General features: G+C 38.2%; 1 long non-coding RNA gene across 1 annotated transcript in view; it reads right to left on the bottom strand.

The window, feature by feature from the left end:
* LOC123799173 (uncharacterized) overlaps positions 1-22,493 on the bottom strand; it is a 318,345-nt gene that overhangs the window by 28,777 nt on the left and 267,075 nt on the right. The gene's annotated exons all lie outside the window — the stretch shown is intronic.

The following is a 22,493-nucleotide window of genomic DNA, read 5'->3' as shown; positions in this document are numbered from 1 at the left end:
AGTTGATAACATTATAGTTCAGATTAATTTCAATAGTATATATAAATGGTATATATAACCAACTTAATTTCAATAGTATACCAAAACTTTATTCCTCTATATCTGCATATCTTGCCCCTCTTCTTATGCTGTTATTGTCATACAAATCACACCTTTAAAACTGTATGTCATTCAACACAAATTAATAACTACTGCTTTACGTAGGTGTCTTTAAATCAAGTAACAGAAAAAGGGAGTTACAAACCAAGCATACATGTATACTGCCTTTACATTTACTTACAAATAAAAGAGGACCTACTGGTCCCCTTTATTCCTTCCTACGGAATTAGGTTACTCTGTAAAATCATTTCATTTTATTTATTTTTTTTAACTTTTTAAAATTTCTACTCTTCCAAGGTTTGTTTTTTTTTTTAAGATTTTATTTATTCATTTTAGAGAAAGAATGAAAGAGCATGCAAGTGGGGTGAGGAGCAGAAGGGGAGGGAGAAGGAGGGACAAAGAATCTCAAGCAGACTCCACACTGAGTATGGAGCCCAACATAGGGCTTGCTTGATCTCAGAACCCTGAGATCATGACCTAAGCTGAAACCGAGTTGGACGATTAACTGGCTGAGCCACACAGGCGTCCCGGTATCGTTTCATTGTAGCCTGGAGGACTTTATTATTTCTTTCAGGGCAAGTCTGCCAACAACAAATTGTCTCAGTTCTCAGTTTCTACTTGCTGACAATGTCTTGATGTCTCCATTTTTGAAAGGTAGTTTCACTGAATATAGAATTCTCCACTTACAGTCTTTCTTTTTTTCTTTTTTTGAATGTGCCTTATGGGTTCCATGCTTTTGATCAGAAATCAGCTTTTATTCTTATGGAGGGCCCCATGTACATGATAATAATCATCTTTCTTGTTGCTTTCAAGATTGTCTTTGCTTTTGGCTGTTTGGCTATAATGTGTCTAGGTATTATCTCTTAGAGTTCACCCTATTTGGAATCATTGAGTTTATCTGATGTGTAGATTAAGGTTTTGCATAAAACTTCAGCCATTATTTCTTCAAATATGTTTTCACCTTCTCTCCTCTCTTTCTAGGTCTCCCATTAAGAGTGTGTTGATGTGCTTTATAGTCTTCCCACAATTCTCTTAAGCTCTCTTTATTTTTCTTTATTCTTTTATCTGTTTTTCAGACTGAACCATCTCAATTAATCCATCTTTAAGTTCATTGCTTCTTTCTTTGTTCCTGATCAAATCTGCTGTTGAATCCCTCTGCTAAATTTTTCATTTCAGTTATTATAGTATTGAACTGCAAATTTCCATTTAGTTCTTTGTTTTAAATAATTTATATTTCTTTATTGATGCTATTTGGTGAAACATTGCCTTTTATCAGCTTGGGCTGCCATAACAATATACCATAGACTGGGTGACTTCAACAATAGAAATTATTTTTGCACAGTTCTGGATGCTGGAACTCTGAAATCAGAGTGCCAGTACAGTCAGGCTCTGATGGGGTATTCTCTTCGGTGTCTTGCAGATGGTCATTGTGTCCTCGAGAGGTAGAGGCAAAGGGAGAGGAAACTCTCTGCTGTCTCTTCTTTAAGAGCACTGACACTGTCATAAGGACCTCACTCTTATAACATCATCTAATCCTAATTACCACCCAAAAGGCCCTATTTTCAGACACAACCACATTGGGGGTTAGGGTTTCAACATCAGGGGACTGCATACAAAGGATCTGAAGCTGACTGTCATTCGAAATACAAATCCCTAGTTCATTTTCAGTCCACCTCTCTTTGTCCTAAGCAGCTGAAGCTTCAAAATCCTAACCTGTCTCTGACCTGTTTCTATCTTTGACTTTTAAGTTTTAAAAATATGATTTTAGAACATTCTAAATGAAAATTAAATGAAGACAAAAAATAAAACATTTATTACTGAATTCAACCCAAGTCAATGAAGCTGTTGATGAAACATTTCCACAGGTCTCCCTCCTCTTCTCTGTAATCTTTTCCTTCTGTCCTACTGAGGTAGACTTCTTCCCTCTCCTATCTCTCCAATTCCTTCTACATCTGTTAAATTAATCAAGGATCTTCCTTTCCAACAGAAAATGCCCTATAATGTGCTCAGTGTAAAGTGTTAAGTGATGGATGATATAGTATAAAAAGGAAAACTGAGACTTGGTTTCCACAGATTACTTTTCTATCCAGACCTAGTCCCTAATTTGGACTAAGAAACTTGGAAAAATTTCTTCTCCCATCTCTGCCTTAGTCTCCTCATCTACCACATGAAAATATTGATATCCACAGTTGTACTTTTAGTGTTGCATAAGTCTGCTACTATTAAGTCATCACCCCTAAGCATTACATGTTTTTTAAGAGTATATGCATTTAAAGGAAAATAAAGAAAGATGACAATATTATATCTTAAGGCAGGACTTACCAGTGGTGAGATTCCAGGTACTACATATTCATTATACAAACACATACTGAGGGTCCATGCTAAAGACCCTCCCTACGTGTTGGTAATACAGATAGTGTACTTACACAGTGGTCAGAAGTGACCAATGCCCTATGAAGGCACACAGTCGCACAAAAAATCAATTTTCAGAGAAGACTTTGTCCAACGAGAGTTGGTAAATGAAATCTTAACTCCCCTGCCAATTTCATTCTATTAGGAACGCCCAACTTAATAATCATTTTGGCTCTTCAAGATAGACTGCTGAGAGTAGATATGACATATCTCTTAGGCATTTGGTGGTACTACAGATTTCCTATTCCTACTCTTAGACTACATCATATAATGACAGCCTCTTTGCATTAGTTTTCCATCTCTTCCTGTTAGCTCCCTTCCAGTTCACTATGCTTTATCTCCTTGAATCTTATCTCTCAACTATATGATGGGAATAATTATAGCACTTATTTTATGGGACTATGTGAAGACTAAGTTAGAAGACATATGTGATACAAAAAGCAGAGTCTGACACACATAGGGAACCATTATCCTCTAAATCAGTGGTTCTCTATTGGTTTGGAGCAGGAGGTAGGATAGGGCTATTTTCCCCCCAGAGGACATATGGCAATATTTGGAGACATTTTTGGTTGTTACAACTTGGGGAGGCACATTACTGGCCTGTACTGGCCTGTACTATAACCCAAAGATGTTGCTAAACAGCCTACAATGCACCAGACAGCCTCCCACAAAAAAGAATTATTTACCCTAAAATGTCAATAGTATCAGAGTTGCTCTAAATTAGTATTAGAAAAAAATGCTGAAACAAGTTTTGACTATAAGACATTAATTTTTGTTAACTCTGAAACTAAATATCTGCTTACTTTTCTTAAAATCATAAACATGAAACTCAAGAAAATTTATTGTGTGCTCAGTCGCTGAGTACCAGGCAACACAGAAAATAAAGCCTAGCTTCCCTCCCTCCTTATATCCTTCTATCCAACTCTTCTATTCTCTCTTTTTCCCCCTCTGTCTCTCTCTCTTTCCCCTCTCTTTCCTTTACCCAAAGTTCTGCAAAGATGGCTGCCAGGTGCAAGCAAAGATTTGCGAAGAGCATCAAGGCACATAATTTGCATTTCAAGTTCACCATGAAAATTTATGTTCCTGCAACAGGCGGGAAGCCCAGGAAGCTGATTTTCTCTGGTGACATATGCACTCCATAAGGCAGAAATTGTTGTTGTCAGAATAACTGAGCTAAAATATCAGGATATTTGCCTAAACTCAGAGAGCTTGTCATATAAATTGCCACTGAGCTGGGACTGCGTATGGGATTAGAACGTGCCTTTTGGAGGGGTGATTTGTCAGCCCAGGCAGTAGAACCAGCACAGTAAATAACACTAAAATGAAATGAGCTACATTCTCAGAAATGCTGTACTTTATGTAGCAATGGGCAGTTAGGGAAATAGAGATAAGTAATTGCTGCCCACATCATGCTCACATTTCTACCCAACCATGGCCTCCTTAGTCACAGGTACTGTGTACCAGGGTGAAGACTGACCATGGGTCTGACATCCTTGATGAGGAGGAACATGTGCATACAGCTACTAACATGTCAGAGGAAAAAATATATGGGTCTTTGAAAAAAACAAAAAGAACATAATGCCATGAGTGGATAAAGGAGGTAGGTTAATTACAACTGGCTGGGATTAAGGAGGACTTTGAGAAAGCATGTTTGAACTCAGCTTTAAAATATGCGTAGGATCTAGATAAGAACTTCTTGAACTCCATGGACCTTTGGGTAGAGTCCATGAACTTGAATGGGGGGAAAAAAATAACATCTTGATTTTCACCCATCTCTGACATTTAGCATTTCCTTCATTTACTAATTAAGCCACACACATAATAGTTTTGGTAGAACCTGTGATTCTGTCACCAGTAGAAATCACAAGTAGTCTCATGGCATGTTACTATATTACAGATAATTGAAATATTATTTATGTTCATTGCTCCTTTGAAATTACAGTAATTATTAGACCAACTGTTACATCTTATTTATGAGTCCATTGGAAAAGCACATACATTACTCTAACACGAATTAAGTTTTTAAACTTTTGTTCATTATTTTTAAATATAATTGGTTTTCTGTGTAAATTTATGGATTTTATATTATGCATTTTAAAATGTTGTTTTGACAAGAAGTGAAGAGACTTTACCAGATCTCAAATGGGCCACTGGCACAAAAGAAACTAAGAACCCATGATAGAAAACAGAGATTGGAGTGGACATGTTTTCACCTAACAGTATAGACAAAGGTACAGAAGTATGACCTCCTGACTTAGAGAAATGACTTCATGGTTTGAGAAGAATAAGATCTGACATTTTTACAATGCTTTCCTGTAGGTCAGACACTGCTCTCTATTAGCCAATTTAATACCCTAAAACTTTATGAGGTTATGATTATTTTCCCCATTTTACAGATAAGTAAACAAGTGAAGAGTTGACCACAGTCACACAGCTCTTAAGAGGTAAAGGTGGCCAAGGTGCTAACAACTATATTATACTGGTGTAGAATAATAGCAACCCTAATAATAGCAATGATCATTTGCTGAGTGCTCCAAAGGCATCAGGCACTGTGCTACTGCATTACAAGCATCACATAGCTTAATTCTCATGACCATTCTGGAAGGTGGTTATTATACCTACCATACAGAAAGTGAGGCATAGAAAAACTATGACATTTTCCCAAGTCAGACAATTAGTAAGTGGCTTAAGGAGAATCTGAACTCAGGTCAGTATGATATCAAGTCTGGACTCTTAATGTCTGCAGCCATGCCAAGAAGTTTGATTTTAATCTATGGCAATGGGGAATTACTGATGGCTTTTAAGCAGAGAACCTACACTATATGATCTATATTGTAGACAAATCAACATGGCAATAATATGGAAGATAGTTGGAGGAGCAAAAAGAGGCAATGGGACCAGTTAAGCAGCCACTGGTGAACTGTCCCAGGAAAAGATAAAAGAACAGAAAGGAAAGACATCTGAGGGAAAAAATGCAATCTGTACAGATCAGACATCACAGGGGGCAGTGTAAAAAATGGAGAGGTCAAAGATACCATCCAGTTGTTTAGCTAGTGATTAGGTTGAAGATGGGGCCACTAAGTGGAAGAAGAAACATAGGAGGACAAACAAACAAACAAAAACTTATCTCTGAAGGGAAAAAAAGAGTAGAAACTCCATGAGGTCTTCATTGCACATACTGAATTTGAGGTACCCATGAAATACCCTGGCCGGTATATTTAATTGAAAGCTGGAAGTTTGGGTGTGGTCCTCTACAACTGAGATGTATTTCATGTCCTGGGGATGTTCCTGCATTTCAAAACTAGATCAAAGAAGTGGAGCCAGTGGAACTGAGAAATGGATAGACAGGTACAGGACGTAGACATCAAGAGAGGAAATTGCTCTTAATAATGGAGGGAAGTAGTGGGGACAACAGAACAATTTAAACAATGAAATATATCCTCAAAAAAGATTTGGAATTTCCTTTTTTGGAGGCTCTCTAAAGCAGGTAAGAACAGGCTTCTTGGATTTATTTAAGTCCTTATTTGCATAGAGGAAAAGGACAGAAAAAATGGCATTACTAGGTCCTACCTGATCCAGTCACAGATTGGAAATTCTAAAATAAATAATGAAAGAACCAGTTGGGCTCCCACACAGGAGAGAGGTTAAGGCAGTGATTAGATACCTAAGGAACTCTCTTTTCAGTTGGAAAACTGGAATGATGGAGGCATGTGTGCCTATGTGTGCTCACACCCACTTACATGTATGTTGGGGGTAGCCTTAAACTGTTTACATTTATAAGCCAATGCTACAACATTGTACAAATTCTGGAAACAACTTGCAGATAATATTAACCATGACAACATAAAAAGAGCCTGAATATGAATGTGGTAATTTCTATAAAAAGCCTTGATTCTTTGGGGTGGGGGGGAGGATACAGAGTGGTAGATAATAAACTACTACAAGCAGGTGAATCATTTTAAATACCTGGGAAATCTCAATAGCCCAGGAGAGGAAAGAATCCTGAAGCTAAGAGATTAAGATTTATTATAATAAAGAAGAACATTAAAGCAGATTTATAATATAGTCACAAAGCCAATTATTAAATTTGGCAGGGCAACTTGGATATGGAAAGGAGAAGATAAAAAGACAATATGGTAGGAAACTGTCAAAATGAAATTTCCCCTCTTACTTGAGGCTTGGACAAGATTTAAAAGAGTGGAAATAAGCAGGATGCAGAATATTGATAATCAGTAACCAGAATTTACTTTTATAAAAACAGAAAAAGATCAACTAGAAAATACACTGAGACTTTAAAATGCCAGGTACTCTGAACCAAACAAGACACACCGCACAATGCCTGCCCATTCAAATATAGATCCCATCAATGCAGAGAGTGAGCACTAATCCTCTTTGTGTATGACTCAATTAGAAGTCTTCTGATTTGCCAGGAACAGAAAATCAAACCCTCCATGAGGAAAAGAGAAAATTCTTGACTTCTGAACCAGGAAGTTTGAGGGCTAGCATTATATTTAAAGTCAGCATAAGACAGAGGCTCAAATACTTTCCCAAGCACTCTGTTCTCTTTGTCTCTGAGATCACCTCTGCTCCCCTACTCCTGTGATTTCTTTCTTACTCAGGCTCTCTCCTCCTGTTCTCAAGGTGTCTGCCAAACTCTAGACCTTAGCTCTTCTCAGTTTTCCAACCTGTGGGGGAAGAACCACTCTCCCCACAATGGCCAAGCATGAATCTGGGATATGATGCTTACTGACCAGAAATGGGCCTTCTGCCCATCCTAGGTCAATCACTATGCTCAGGGAATAGGGATGTGATAATTGGCTTAAACCAATCTGAGCCCAGCTCTGGAGTGGAGTGGTGGAAATTAAATCACAGGAGTTAAAAGTGAGTGAGGGGTGGTTCCCCAGCAAAAAGCAGGGGAAGTTTTTCACAGAATGGGACAAGAAGTGCAAAAATAATAAATGTTCACTATAATTAACAACCTTTAGTTTTGAGAGTCCCATCTTTTGTATCACTTAAGCGTCTTATGCTGAAGTTTGAATTCAGTCCATTTAGATCAATGGTGGTTCCAAATACACATCAATAAGCAAAAATCCTCATTTTTGCAATGGAGAAAAGTCTTTTGACACTTCAAATGGGTGCTCTGCCAGTTGGAGTAATTTTAGTTATTGTAATTGAGCTAGTCTTATATTTTTTCAAACAACTTAAAGAAGACAGTAGTGGACTATATATTTAGGAAGGTAAAATCACCCATCCACACAGTCATCAAATTATCATATTGCTTATTATGTAAAGAGCTTTAGATCCTTTATTTGAGTTTCTCTGGTGCTCACCTGTGCCTCTGTGCTGTGAGATGTCCACCATTCACTGGCTCCAACTTCACAGAGCAAGGTCTGCACATGTTAATTACAACCTATTAGACCTCAGTGCAATTAATGCTGTTGAGAACATCAAATGTCTTGGAAAATAACTAAGGAGGAATGGTGGTTAAGCATTACAGAGGTTCTGCACAGCACACAACAAAGCAGCACACACTCATTTATTAAAGAGAATGTGATTTTTAAACAGAATGTGATTATCATGTAGAAGAAAGAAGTCAAATGGCACTGGATCTCCTCTCCACAGGTGGTGTATTTGAACACATTAACACATTAAACTTTTTTAAAACCTGGGAAAAGAGTTAAACTCTCCCTCCACATTATATTTTCACAGTATATAATTACAAATGCCAATCCAGACACAGCAAAGGCTGCCCTTGAATCTATTAAAGGTAAAACCATGTATCTCTGGGGGGAAAGAAAGTAAGAGAAGCAAATTGCATTGTGTCATCCATCAGGCAGGGGCTATTCTCTGCATTGAGAGTGCAGAAGAAGAAAATATATACATAGAGAAAGGTCCCTAAGCAGGAAAGTTAAGTATTGGAAGTGGCATTTTGTTCTCTCTGCTCAGTCTCACCTCTTTCATCCCACATCCCCCCTTCTCTCTTGCCTAAGAAAACCTTGACACAAAATAGCTAAGATAGAGGAGTCATTAGAAAAATATACTTCATAGAAACCAAGCTCTGATTTCTTAGAAGCTTACTTAAAATATGAATTTTAAAAGACGCTCTTTCCGGCTGTCCTCACATTGTGTTGTCAGCTTTCAAATACAAAATGAATTACAATTCTTTTGTGTCACAAAAAGCAGACAGAAAATCTTCCAAGAGAATGTATTAAAGAAACTCAGCAAATCATGTAATACAAATAGACAAGCAAGATACTGCCCCAGAAATACACAACCCAGTTCTTGGTCAGCTTCTACAAGCAAGAGAGGGATGTTCCGAATCACAGTCCTCCGTTAAGTATTGCAGGTAGCTCTGAAGCACATTCATGCACTCACTGAATTAACATTGGTTAATGCTTATTATATGCCAGACACTGTGCTATTTACCTCCATATATTGTTTCGTTCAATCCTCACTTTGTCTTCATTTTGTGCTGAAAAAATCGGGGGCTCAGAGAGGTTATATAACTGGTCCAAATTCAGAAATCCAGACAGTATTAGAGCTGGGTATTGAACCAGCATCTGCCTGATTCCAAAGCTTCCAAAGCTCATGTATTTCCAGTACACCATGCCGCCCTCTGGTGAAAGGCACCTAAGAAAAATTTCCTGGCCTACTGTGCTGTTAAGGACTTGTGAAGATGATGTTACCTGGATCTCAGGGCCCTATGTGAAGAAGACTCAGCTAGGACAAAGGGACTATTCCAGGCCTCCAGCCATCCTGCATCCAGCATTCTCTTCATCTAGGACCTCAGGAAGAAGACAGCAATCTTCTTTCAGGAAGCAACATCATGACCCAGGCGAGGATGGGTCCAAAGGGAACACCAAAGTGACCCCTCCCTGGGCTTACCCTCAGGAATGAAAGCAGAGAGCCCAAAGTTGAAGAGACATTCATTTAAGAAAGAAAGTTAGAGACTACAGACCTTAGTCGGTGAATTAGCTTTAGGAATACTTGAAAATCTATGGAAATTGCCCCTTCCCTTTACATCTTACTCATTTTAAATCTTTGTATCATTTCAGTGTTTAGATAGCAATACCCTGTAGCCAGGAAAGAAAAAAAAAAAAAAAGTACAGGAGCTTATTTACCTGAGTGACAGGGAGGTAGGACCATAAAAATGGCATTCACCTCTACAGCCTGTCCAGGGGAGGATGCAGTGATTTAAAAATATGTCCACAAATTGATACTCCTCCCCTGAAGAGGAGTCCCTCTCTTTGAGGGTGGGCTAGGCTTAGTGACTCACCTCTAATGGGAAGTAGAATAAAGCAGAAGTCACAATGTGTGACTTTAGAGATGAGACATAAGGGGAAGGAAGGGAAAAGTGAAGGGGGGAAATTAGAGAGGGAGATGAACCATGAGAGACTATGGATTCCAGGAAACAATCTAAGGGTTTCAGAGGGGAGGGGTGGGGGAGGGGGTATCCAGGGGGTGGGTATTAAGGAGGGCACATGTTGCAATGAGCACTGGGTGTTATAGGCAAATAATGAATCATGGAACACCACATCAAAAACTAAAGATGGTGACTAACATAACATAATAATTTTTTAAAAATGGTACCATGGCTTCCATTTCGGTGGCTCTTTCCCTTGAATCACTTACATTGGGGGAAGCCAATTTTCTTGTTTTAAGTAGCCCTATGTAAAGACCTACACGGCAACAAGCTGAGCTCTCCTAACAACAGTCACAGGAATGAGGCTGGAAGTGAATCCTCCAGCCTCAGTCAAGTAGACACCTTGACTACAACCTCATGACAGACCCTAAGCCAAAACCACCCATGTAAGTCACTCCTAGATTCCTGATCTCAGAAACTGTGTAAGATAATGCATGCTGTCTTAAAGGGCTACATTTGGGGATAATTTGTAACACAGAAAATACTACAGAGAGAGACATCAATGTTCAGAGAAGAACAATGTTGAAGAGTAAAGGAAAGCTGGATGATTCTTGAGTCTTTGCTGATTCCTGAAGCATGTTCCAAGACCCAAACTGGAAGGAATAAGACTTCCTAGGTTCCTTACCTGGAAAAAGCCTAGAGAGGTTCCCACAAAGCTAACAAAGAGAATATTTTTTTTTTTTCTTTATCGCATGAAAAGAAAACTTGGTTAAACATCTTCCACGTGCACGATGTAGAATGATAGGAAAAGTAATTAAATGTATACTATAGAAACGTCTACAAAAAGGAGAGTGGCTATATATTATTATCTGTTGGGAAATTACATTAAGCCTTCACAAAATGTGCCACAATTATATCATAGTTGGCTCTTCTCTGGAAGATGGTGACTAGATATTTGGGAAAGTTAAAGGTAATTCTTGCCATCAAAGAGCATGGAGTTTTCTTAGAAACCAGAGATGCAAAGAGTCATCATCTATTCAATAGATACTTCTGCACCAGTTACTATGTGTCAGGTCTTGCATTGGCCTCTGGATAGATGACATGAAGTCAGATACAGCTTCTGCCCTTGGGATCTTGAAGTTTACATGGAAACAGACAAGATAACAAGATGCCTTAATACTACATGTGGTTAGGGATAAGCATTGGATGTTCATAAATGCATAGAACAGGGTGGTAACATAACCAGATATATGCTCCTAGATAATTAACAATACCAAAGTTTGAGGTATGAAACAAGAGATGTGGACACTAAGGAGTCTGAAAACAGAGACCTTCTAGTGGGTTGTGGTTATCACAGTAGAATTGACTGGAGAGGAAAAATATTGGCCCTTGAAGGACAAGTAGAGGAAAACAGGAAGGAAAAGAGTCAAAAAAGTGAAGGAGACATGTGATAGGGACTATTTTACCAGCCTCAAAGTCTTCACATATGAGAGTACTTAAAAGATGTGAAAGAGCATTTGAGAAAGTCAGTGTATTAGTTTACTATTACTACAATAGCGCTGTGTAACACACGACCCCCTAATCACAGGAGCTTTGTGACAAAATCATATTTTTTTCTCATTCTTGAGTCTTTGGGACAGACAGGGCAACTGTACCTCAGATTATGGGTTGGGCTCCAGTTCACTCATGCATCTGCACTCTGGGGTCTAGCCTACAGGGATAGTGGCTGCCTGGGGTATGCTTTCCTCATGGTAGCTCACAGAGAGGGAAATCCATGCAAGCGAAGTTCTGTTTGCATCATACTCACTCATCTTCCCTCAGCCAAAGCAAGTCACACAGTCAACTTCAACATTAATGGGGTGGCAAAGCATACTCTATTCACATGAAGAGGTACTGCAAAATTACCTGGAAGAGATTGGGATTTGCAATCGTATTATGAAGAACTGGAAACAGTAGTCCAATTTATCACAGCCAGTCAGGAAGTTTTCAATTTATAGTCCAGGCAGTAGAGACCTCTTGAAGTTTTTGAGCATCAGAGTGGCAGGCAGTAGAAACATTTCAGTAGGGCACAGATTAGAGATAGGAAGAGTGGGGAATCTAGTGCCACAGTTCAGGTGTACAATAATAGGGGTGGTAACTATAATGTAACAAGGGCAATCAAAGAGAATGAAGAGCTGGGGAAATTGCTTGAAGGGTAGACTGAGAGGGCTTTAATGACTGACTGGAAAATGATGATTACAGGCAGAAAAAGTTAGAAGACAAGTCCAAGATGATTCTAATGTCTCTGATTTGGATGAGCAGAAGTTCTGTGTGTCATGTTCACTTAAAGGAGTGGAGTTGATTTGGAAGATGGGGAAAAAAACCAGAGTGTTATATATAATATGGGTCTATGGTACATTTTATGTAAATGTGGAGTAGCCAAGCTGGGGTAGCCAAGAAATGTCTAGAAGTTGTAAAGTTCCCATTAACATCTGGGAGAAAGGCCAGATTTGAATATGTAGAATTAAGGTCCATCCGTGTGAAGGAGTAGTTGAGATTACCAAGGAAGTGAGCATAAATAGAAAAGACCAAAATTTACAGAAAGAGGATACGGGGATGAGGATGATTAACCAAGAGGGTAAGACAAGGACAGTGACACTCTGCACTAAAAACAATAACTCTATACACAATAATACATAGGGAGCAAACTTCTCAATGTTATTATCTTAGATATGTCTTTGTCCACATTAAAATCACTTTGGAATTTTGAAACAGATTGCATTTCTGTGCCTTTGTAGAACATTATCTGTATAACAAGAACATGTAAAGATGTGAATTTATGGATGTTAAAAAGCTAGAAGAGAAATGCAGCAGCTGGAGTGTTAATGAAAGCATAATCTGTTATGTGTGGAAATAAGCAACATACATTTGCTGTGATGGGGCAACCCTTATGAAACTTCATTGCAGCAAAGTGAAAAATCTGAGCAGAGAAACTTTTCCAGCCAAAAGGGAGATATGTGATGAATTCTTTTAATTTTCTTTAAACTCAAATGTTCCCTTGCATATGCCAGTATCACAAGAGAACAAAACTGGCTGTGTATTGGTGTTGTACACTTCTTTAAAAATTAAATGAATCTGCTTAATGTATTAGATAATCATCATTTATTCATGACCATATTATATATGATGTCAAGTCTGACGTATATAATAGAATCTTAATTTACCATGGAAAAATGTACAAATGAGACAACATTCATCCATTATTTGGGAAATGCAAACTATGGTTCACAAAACACTTTTGTACACATGATAGCCTTTGATCCTCACACAATGCCTATAAAATAGTCTGAAGTTATGTTCTTGCCCAATTTACAAATGAGGGAAAAAAAGCATAAAACAGATTAAATTATTTTCCTAATATCATGTAGCTGGAAGGTCAAAGGCGCTTTGAAATCCACGTTTGGTGTCCTTCCTACACTGTCAAGATACTTACCTACACAAAAAAGAGTCCTCCTAAATCCCTCTACCTCCTCCCCTCCACTGAGACCTCTAGTGGCTATTTATTGTCTATCAGATAAAATTCAACATTCTTCACAGAGCATACAAGCATCTTTGTGATCAGTCCTTTTGTCATTCTGATCTCAACCTCTGCCACCATCTTCCCACTCACCTCATCACACTGGTTTCCCCACCATGATTACCTGGTGACCATGGGGCTCCCTTTAGTCCTTTGTGGTGCTGTCTGAAGGGGGAAAAAAGAAGTTCCCCACCTGGGTCATCAAGTGTTTCTTGATGGGAGAGACTGTGGTATGGTGTGATTCCCTTACCAGTGTCCCCCAGCCTCCCAGTGTCTCCAAGAAAAGAACTGAGTCCTAGGTCTTTAGGGACAAACAGGCTTCCTGGCCTAAGCCACTGTAACCAGGTCTCTTTTTCTGGTTCTGCTGGCCCATCTGGAATTTGGGGGTCAGGGAAGAAAGAGACTGCAGGTACAAAGAGGTTTCCTGGACAAGAAAGCTTTCTGTACCTGGTTTTCTCTTGCTAGTTCTGCCACCTTTCCTCTGTTATCTCCTGGTTAAAAAAAGGGGAGTCCCAATCTTGGTGTGGAAGAAGTAGCCCCTTGTTTCTGGCAGAGCTCTCAATTTATCCTTCTTCCCAGGGGTATCAGGCTCACCCAATGTTGTGAAAGGGACTTCTGTTCAATTCAGGGGAAGGGAAGTCTTCCTGGGCTGTCTTCTGTTGCTACGTCAAGATCAGGAAATGACAAGTCTGTGACCTTCTTCTGTTGGGTGAGAAGACACAAAACCTCCTGCTACTACTATGTTGTTCTTCCAGACCTAAGATCCCAAACTAGCTCATCTTCTTACCAACTAGCAGAGTTATCCTCTGCTTGTCTCTTACACCATTTTTAGGGTTTATAGTTGTGCTTAGCAGAGAAGAACAGAAATAATGGGTCTATGACATCTTGTTTGGACAAAACGTCAACCCATGTTATTTTAGCATATCAATGCCAGGATTTTCATTAGTGTAATATCATTATTTCAGATATGATTCAGTAATGTCCTTCCATTTCTCATTCCTCTCTTCAACCCATATCTCCTGCCTTTTCCCTCCCATCCCCAATGCCCTCACCACAACTTTCCCAGCCATTTTATTTCATTGAGCTCATGCAACTCTCCTGTCCCCTTTTATCCTCTCTTTGCCTTCCACCTAATAATAACTATACCAATCATCATCATCATCATCATCATCATCATCATCATCACCAAGATTAAAAATGAAGCTGGTGGGAGGCACCTAGAAAAGCATGCAGATACAGTCACCAAGGCTAGGGGAAAATATGGACTAAGGGCAGAGATGACACTTAAGGTCAACCAAGAAAGAGAAATCAAAACTGCTTAGGACTGAAGATGAAGGATGCTGAGCACCAGTATGGCTAAAATTTAATGTTAGAAATATGTATGCTTGTGTAATATTTGTATTTTCAAAAATTTACTTTTCACATGTGTTTTGAAGTGTTCATAAATTCCTAGTTTGAGATATATTCAATATTTAGTTTCATTTATTAAATTTGTGAATTCTAAAACATTTAAAACAAACTACTAGTATTAGTATTACTATTTTAATAACATGTGGAATAAATAGTAAAATACAGGTAGTGGTACCTTCTTCAGTATTGAAATTGCTAATCACACATCACACTGTTCTTTGAACATGTCAACATTTGAACACTTAAATCTTCATTCATCTCCAATCTTTATACAAAGTAAATTCTTCTGCTGCACATTGAGCAAGACAAGAACAGCCTATGATAATTTAGGTACTACAGAAGTTTGGACAATACAGAAAACACCAGCTCATATCAAAGTTTGGCATACCCCTAGGCTACTGTTCAATGTGGCAGTCAGAAAGTCATCCTTGCACATTGTGAATGTATTACTGTATAACCCTATACATTCAGAACAAAAAAAAGATACAAGTTAATGAAAACCCAGGGGCTTTGGGAATGTTGAGTGGGTCAGCAATAGGTATCATAAAGTGCCATGTTGCACAATGGAAAACAGCTAAGACTATTGTATAGAACAAAGATATTATACCATTTCCAAATGCACTTGCTAAAAATACAGATACTATAATTTCAGTAAGTGGATCTTATAACTATGGCCCTGTGACTTTTTCCCATGAAATACTCATTAAATCTACCATTCTATTTTTGTTTGATAATAATTACTTGAGAAAAGATAAAAGGTGAATCCTGAAACTGTTCTACAGTATCCATTTACCACATCTGGTGGCAATGACTAATTCACAGAGATAATAACAAAAAGTAATTCCCTTAACACATACATATACATTTATTTTACTCCTTATTGCTCATTCCAACTATACTTCTGTTTCCACAGAAAACAAATTGGTAGGAGAGAAATAGCTGCTCTTATCATACCCATTCCAAGTGGATCATGAAAATCTCATCCTTTTTTTTGTTTTCTTGTTTTTCCAAGAATTCTCTATAGAACCCACCTTGATAGAATACTGCATGTCTAGAATGTTAACACCCATACCTTTGCTCATGATGTTATCTGATCTAGAAGAGATGTTCCATCTTTTCCACTTCCTCAAAGCCTTATCCACCAAGAATAGTTTTGTCTTCAACTCTTAGAGAATGACTGTCATAAAATTAAAGAATCTCTAAATGGGACAGGATCCTGTTTTAACTTGCCCTCTACATTTAAGTTCATCAATTTATCTATTTATCCATTCAACAAGTATTAGTTAAGGCTTATTGCACTGTGAGGCACTGCTCTAGACATGAAGATGTAACTGTGAGGAGACACACACGTTCTATATCCCCAAAGAGCATACCTGCTCACCTTCTCTAGAGCTGAAATCTGTCTGCTACTTAGGATTACACTCTTTCAGCCCTTAAATAGTTCATGATGGTAACTTTGTCCCTGCTTTCTCTTTAGTCTGAAAGTCTCCAACGCTACTGAACCACTGCATCTTATTTTTAATATCTACCTAAATGTCTGCCTCCCCAACTAAACTGCAAGCTTCTAAGAGCCAAGTTTCACATATTACCTCTATTCATCTAGCACAGGCTTTTACAACCGCGACATTATTGGCTGGATAATTCTTTTTTTCTGGGTAGCTGTTCTGTGCATTGTATCCCCAGCTCCTAGTAACTAAATGCCAAGAGGAACCCCCCTTCCAACTGTGGCAACTGAAAAGGTTTCCAGACTTAGCCAAATTTTTCTGGGGACAAAATCACAACTAGTGACCACTGCTCGAGCACTGTATCTGGCAATGGACTATACAATGATATACAATTCTCATTTATAATTTGGTATTTGCAAAAATTTTCAAATATATGTCTAAGTGATATTGGTATTTTTTGAATTATGTCTTTGTGCTCATTTTGTATTTAAGATTCAAACCCCGGTAGTTTGAATCCAGAGTCAGCACTTTGAATCTAGCTGCGTAATCTTGGGAAAGTTACTCAATATTCCTGAACTTCGGTTTCCTCATCTATGAGATGGAGGAAAATAGACACACCTATTTCACAGTGTTGTAGTCATGATTACATGAGATAAACCTAGCACATAAGGGCTCCAGAAGAGTTGGTTCACATCATTATTCCAATAAATATAGATTTGGGTGGGTGTGGCCAGGATGAGTGTTCCATTAAGTCCTCAAGAGAAAAAAAAAAAAGCTATCAGGAAAGACTAAATCTCTTTTTGGAGTCTCAAAAGGTGTTGTAACTAGGTTTGATATCACATTACAGTTTCTTTCCCACCACAGGAAAACATCCTGTCTGTGACACTGGAAAAGTAGAACCACACCCAAAGATAAACAGAGACGAGTAAAGAGATGAGAGAGAGAAAGACAGAGACACATAGAGTGAGAAAGACAAAGAGAAAATTATTATTGACATTAAACAAACCTCTAGTTCCAGCTATGCATGCAACTAGTTATGCCCTTCGACTCCCTAGTACTTGAACTAATACATTCCCTTTTATACTTTGGCTAAGTAAAGATGAGTTTCTATTCTATCATCTGAAAGAAGCTTGACTAATATAAATATTCAGGATGACTGTTTACACTCACCCAAAGGAACCTGTTCTCTTATAGTCATGAAACCATGACAGAGGTCATAAATTGTTTAATCTAGCTCAAAAGCAACAAATTTTTATTTGATATACCCTGGTTTGCCCGAGATAGTTTGTTTAATTCTGTTTTTCTGTAATTTATAATGGACAAAGGTGTTCCAGTTTGAATGGCCTCTATTTAATTAGCACTTACGACTACAAAACAACTTTGTAGGTCTGATGGTATACTGAGAAAATTAGGTCTTCTCAAACCTGACATGTAACTTTCTAGAAGGAAAACAGGTAAGCTTCAAAGATAACATACTGAGACATAAACAGAGTTCTTTGGAGCCGGACTGAAGGATTTAGAAAAGGAATTTCAATACATGACTGATGCTAGTTTTGTCTCTCAATGTAAATATTCACGCATATTGTGCATGCACACGCATGTACACACACACACTACCCCTCTCAATTTTAATACTCTCCTGATCAAAAGGAAGAACAGACAGAAATACACAAATAGCAACGTTAATCCATGAAAATTATGACCAAAGAGAATAGTCAGCTCAAGCTGTAAGAAGTTTCATCCTGTCCTTGGAACCTCAAATGTAGCCTTTGATTTGTGGCTACCATTCTCATGTACTGTTTGCATGCTAGAAATTTTAGTTACAACGAGAAAGAAGCTGGGTTGTAGATTAAAATCAGAGAGTTAGTTAAAAATAGCAGAGAAAATTAATCTTCATACTATAAAACCATTCAGCCAGAAGGTAACTTTCTGACTAGCAAGTCCTCTGAAAACATACAAATATGTTTTCTTCTCAAACTATAATTCCCTTGCTTTCCAATATGCTAGCTTTTGCTACACCTCTATGGTATCCCTATTAATTTCATATTTCCTCCATTGACTACTGTTTTAAGTCTGTAATCCTACAGCTTTTTAATTTACCTTTTCTCAGTTTGCAAGGAAATAAAATCTCCTTAGGCAAATATCTCAAGTAAGACACAGATTAACAAACTAAGCTACTGATCAAATTTATATACTTATTTGTATATTTGCTTAATGTAGGAATGAGCACATTTAGAACATGGAGAGAAAATCGGTTCTCAAAATTGAATATGTCTATTGCCCTGGCCCACCAAGTCCAGAGGAACAAAATGTGATGCCATAATAAAAATGAAAATTTTTGTAGAACTTGAGAGTTGAAAAGTGCTTTTTTTTTTATATCCACAATTTGTTTTATTCTTCTCAAAGGGTTGGGATTTTTTCAGATGAGGAAACAGAGGCTCAAAAAAGTTAAGGAACTAAAAAGCTAAGTTATAAGCTGGAAATTGGTAGAGTTGGGACTCAGATCCAAGCCCACTGACACTACATTCCATGATATTTACATCACACCTGTTGACACTTTGAGCCTTAATTTTGAGAGAACAGGTAGTGTCTTTCCCAAGGTGAATTTCAGAGATCAAGATGGATAACAATGGCGGAAAGGAGTTTGAAGTGGTAACACATCAACCGTCACCATCCACCTGCGTAACTAGGAGAAATCATGATCCGATCCTTAACCATTCCCTGTCCAACCTACATTCTCTCCCTCAGATCAATTATCAGATGCAAATATTCTTCCCACCCATATGGTCTATATATAAAACTGCTGAAATCACATATGTAAGTCTTCATCTCATTCTTAGGCATTCAAGAACTGTTTTGCATGAAAATAAAATTTTACAGAAGAATTGATACCTCTTTAGCACTTAGGTAATTTTTTTTCAGCCATTAGAAGACACGGATATCTTAATTCTAGATTTCTGACACCATGCTCACTCTGCACCATTTCTCTTTCTCATGAGGAGGTGTCACACCATGCACTCCATGGCCTATGGGCATTTCCTTCTTTGTTGGTGTGTGAGTCTGTACAAGTGCAAGACTTGTCTTCATGAAGACATGAAAACATGAAGACATCTCTCCAAAAAACTGGTCCAAAAAAGTGATGAGTCTGGAAGATACTTTAGGTAATGATAATATTATAGGGAAATACTACTTTGATAAACAATTAGATTCAATACAAAGAAATGAGCATGAAAATAAAAAGCAAGACATGAGGGAGGCTGGGTGGCTCAGTCAGTTAAGTGTCCAACTCTTAGTGTCAGCTCAGGTCATGATCTTGGCATCATGAGATCAAGCCCCAAGTTGGGAACTGGGCGTGGAGCCTGCTTAAGATTCTCTCTCCCTCTTCCTCCACCCCTCCCCCAACCATACACATAGGGTTGTGCCTACAGGTAGGCACTCTCTCTTTAAAAAAAAAAAAAAGACATGTATGCCTTCACACTTTTGTCTCCATCTTCAGGGGTAAAATCCAGTCCAGTAAGTAAGCAAAGAGAAATAGGCCTCTCCCACAAGAAACAGAACACATAAACTATCTCACCTGTGGTACAGCATGGGGAGAAGAGGCAGCCACCACACAGCAGGTAGTAAGTCAGGTAAAATTTTAATTCATTCCTTAAAGGCTAATTGTAGACTATTATGTCCTATAATGTCATTCCGTGATACCTTCAGACACAAGAAGAATTTACATTTCCCATAGCTCTTAATTGAGGACTCACAAGAAATGCTGGGGTCAAAAAAAGATCCTGGGGAAACTCTCCCTTGGTACAGAATTTCAGTGCAAGGGTGATCAGTAGCTGTTGGCAGAAAAGAACAAAGCCCTTCCCACTTCCCCAGACCTCTCTTTCCTACAAAGCAAAAGCCTTAAGCGGCTAGGAGCAGGAAAATAAACTTTGTCACTGCCAAGGCACAGCAAACAATCACTGCAAATGGGGGATGGGTGGATGAAGCCTCTACCCCAGGGAAGAACTGAAAACTACACTGGGTCAAAAATCCTATACCAAGCAGAGGTTGCTATCATTGAAGATGAGGCAGGAAACTACTAGCTAATACCAACTACAGATCCAAGTCAGAGTTGGGCTCTCAGGAGGAGGAAGTAAGGAAAGCCAAGAAAGCATCAGATGCGAAGGGTTATATAAACCTGAGGCTGGGCCAGAAAAACAGAACACCCTTCTTACCTCCCTCCCCCATGAGGATAAAACTGAGGAAGGAGCAAGAACCTGGAGATGCTGTCTATGCCAGAGCGTGTAGGAATAGCTAAAACTGAGGGCTTCAGAGGGGGAAGGGGGGTGGAGGATTGGGATAGGCCACTGATGGGTATTAAGGAAGGCACATATTGCATGGTGCACTGGGTGTTATACACAAATAATGAATCATGGAACACTACATCAAAAACTAAGGATATACTGTATGGTGACTAACATAACATAATAAAAAATTATTTAAAAAAATAAAGTGATTACTGATTTAAAAAAAAGGAATAGCTAAAAGCTGAGGGTGCATATGTAAAATATTAACCCATGAGTTCCCACTGGTAGAAATCAATGGTTGAATGCACAATAAATGGGGAGAAGAGACAAATCTCTGTGCAGAACTCTAAATCACTTATAGATATCCTACCCTCAAAGGGGTGAAACATAACTCTCCACACCTTAAGCGTGGGGTACACATGATACCTTCTTTAAAAAAGAGTACCGTGTAGAAATGGGGAAAATAGGAGAAACTTTTTAGTGTTGAAATCTGGAAAATACCTCAGCCATGACAAGGTCAGTATAAACAATGATCAGTCATACTCTTGGAGTGATATGATGATAATGGCAATTTACCTCTGTGCTGTTCCTCCAAAAAATCCACAACCCCAGTCTAACCATAAGAAGAAAAAAATCAGAGAAATCTCAATTGTGGGACATTCTACAAAGTAACTGGCCAGTACTTACCATAACCACCCATGTCTTAAAAATTGCAAGAAGTCTGAAAAGCTGTCACAAACAAGATGAGCCTAAGGAGACATGTCAATCAAATACAAGGTGGTATCCCGAATAGGATTCTAGAAAAGGGACACTAAGTAAAAACTAAGAAAATTAGTTCATAATAATGATGTGATTAATATTAGTCCATTAATTTTAATAAATGTACCATGGAAGTATGATAATATAACTTTTATAATTTCACATTTTATATTTTATAGGTAACATATGCAAATAATGATAATAAGTTATCGATATTGTACCCAAATCTACCATACTAATGTAAGATTTTAATTATAAAGGAAAGTAGTTATAGAGTGTACGGGAACTTTCTGTACTATCTTCACATTTGGTCTATCTAAAATTATCCCCAAATTAAAATTTTATTAAAAGGTAAGGTCAAAATAAAGGATTTCTCAGAATAACAAATGAACAGATATTTTTTATTGCCAGCAAACATGCTAAGAAATTGCAAAGGATGTTCTTTGGGCAGAAAGAATAAGATCCAGACAGAAACCTGCCTTTATCTAAAGAAATGAAAAGATCTGGAAATGCTCCAAATAAAGGTAAACATATTTCTTTTTTTACTTTAAATGGCTCTTAAAGTAAATTCACTGCCTAAAGCAAACTTCGTTACATTGTTTTGTGGCATTTTTAACACACATAGAAGTAAGTGTATCAAGACCACAGCACAAAGGCTGGGTGGGAGGGGTTGGACAGCTGCTGTCCTAAGATCCCTGCGTGGTACCCAGCCCCACAAAATCACCTGAAGGCCGACTGTGAGAAGTTTAAAACATAAATAACGTGAAAGACGAAGTAAACTGCAGAATTACAGTTGGTGCCGCAATATTAACTCATGATTCAAGGAGCGAGACATGAAATAATTCAGAAAAGCACATGAAGTAAAACCCAAAGAAAGGAAATAAACAAAGCACTAGTCACATTACTTGGTTTTGGAGGGTGTTTTTTTTTTCTCCTAGTTTTTCTCTTCTGACTAGAGAGAGAATAACATTTAGAATAAAAAACCCCCCAAAGACAAACAGTATAGTGATTTTACCCGTAAAGCTTTTGGCCTATAATTTTGCTTAATGCCTTTTTGGCTTATGCCTTGCCTGGGGCAGCATGGACTAAAGGTGTTAAGCAGAGGCGAATACTTTCACAGGAATTCATAACTCTGGGCCCTGCTGAGAGTAGGGAAAGATGCGGGA

The sequence above is a fragment of the Ursus americanus genome, chromosome 14, assembly GCF_024610735.1.
Source record: "Ursus americanus isolate L20-20 chromosome 14, mUrsAme1.1.p, whole genome shotgun sequence".
Lineage (NCBI taxonomy): Eukaryota > Metazoa > Chordata > Mammalia > Carnivora > Ursidae > Ursus > Ursus americanus.
This window is presented reverse-complemented; position numbering and strand designations above follow the sequence as displayed.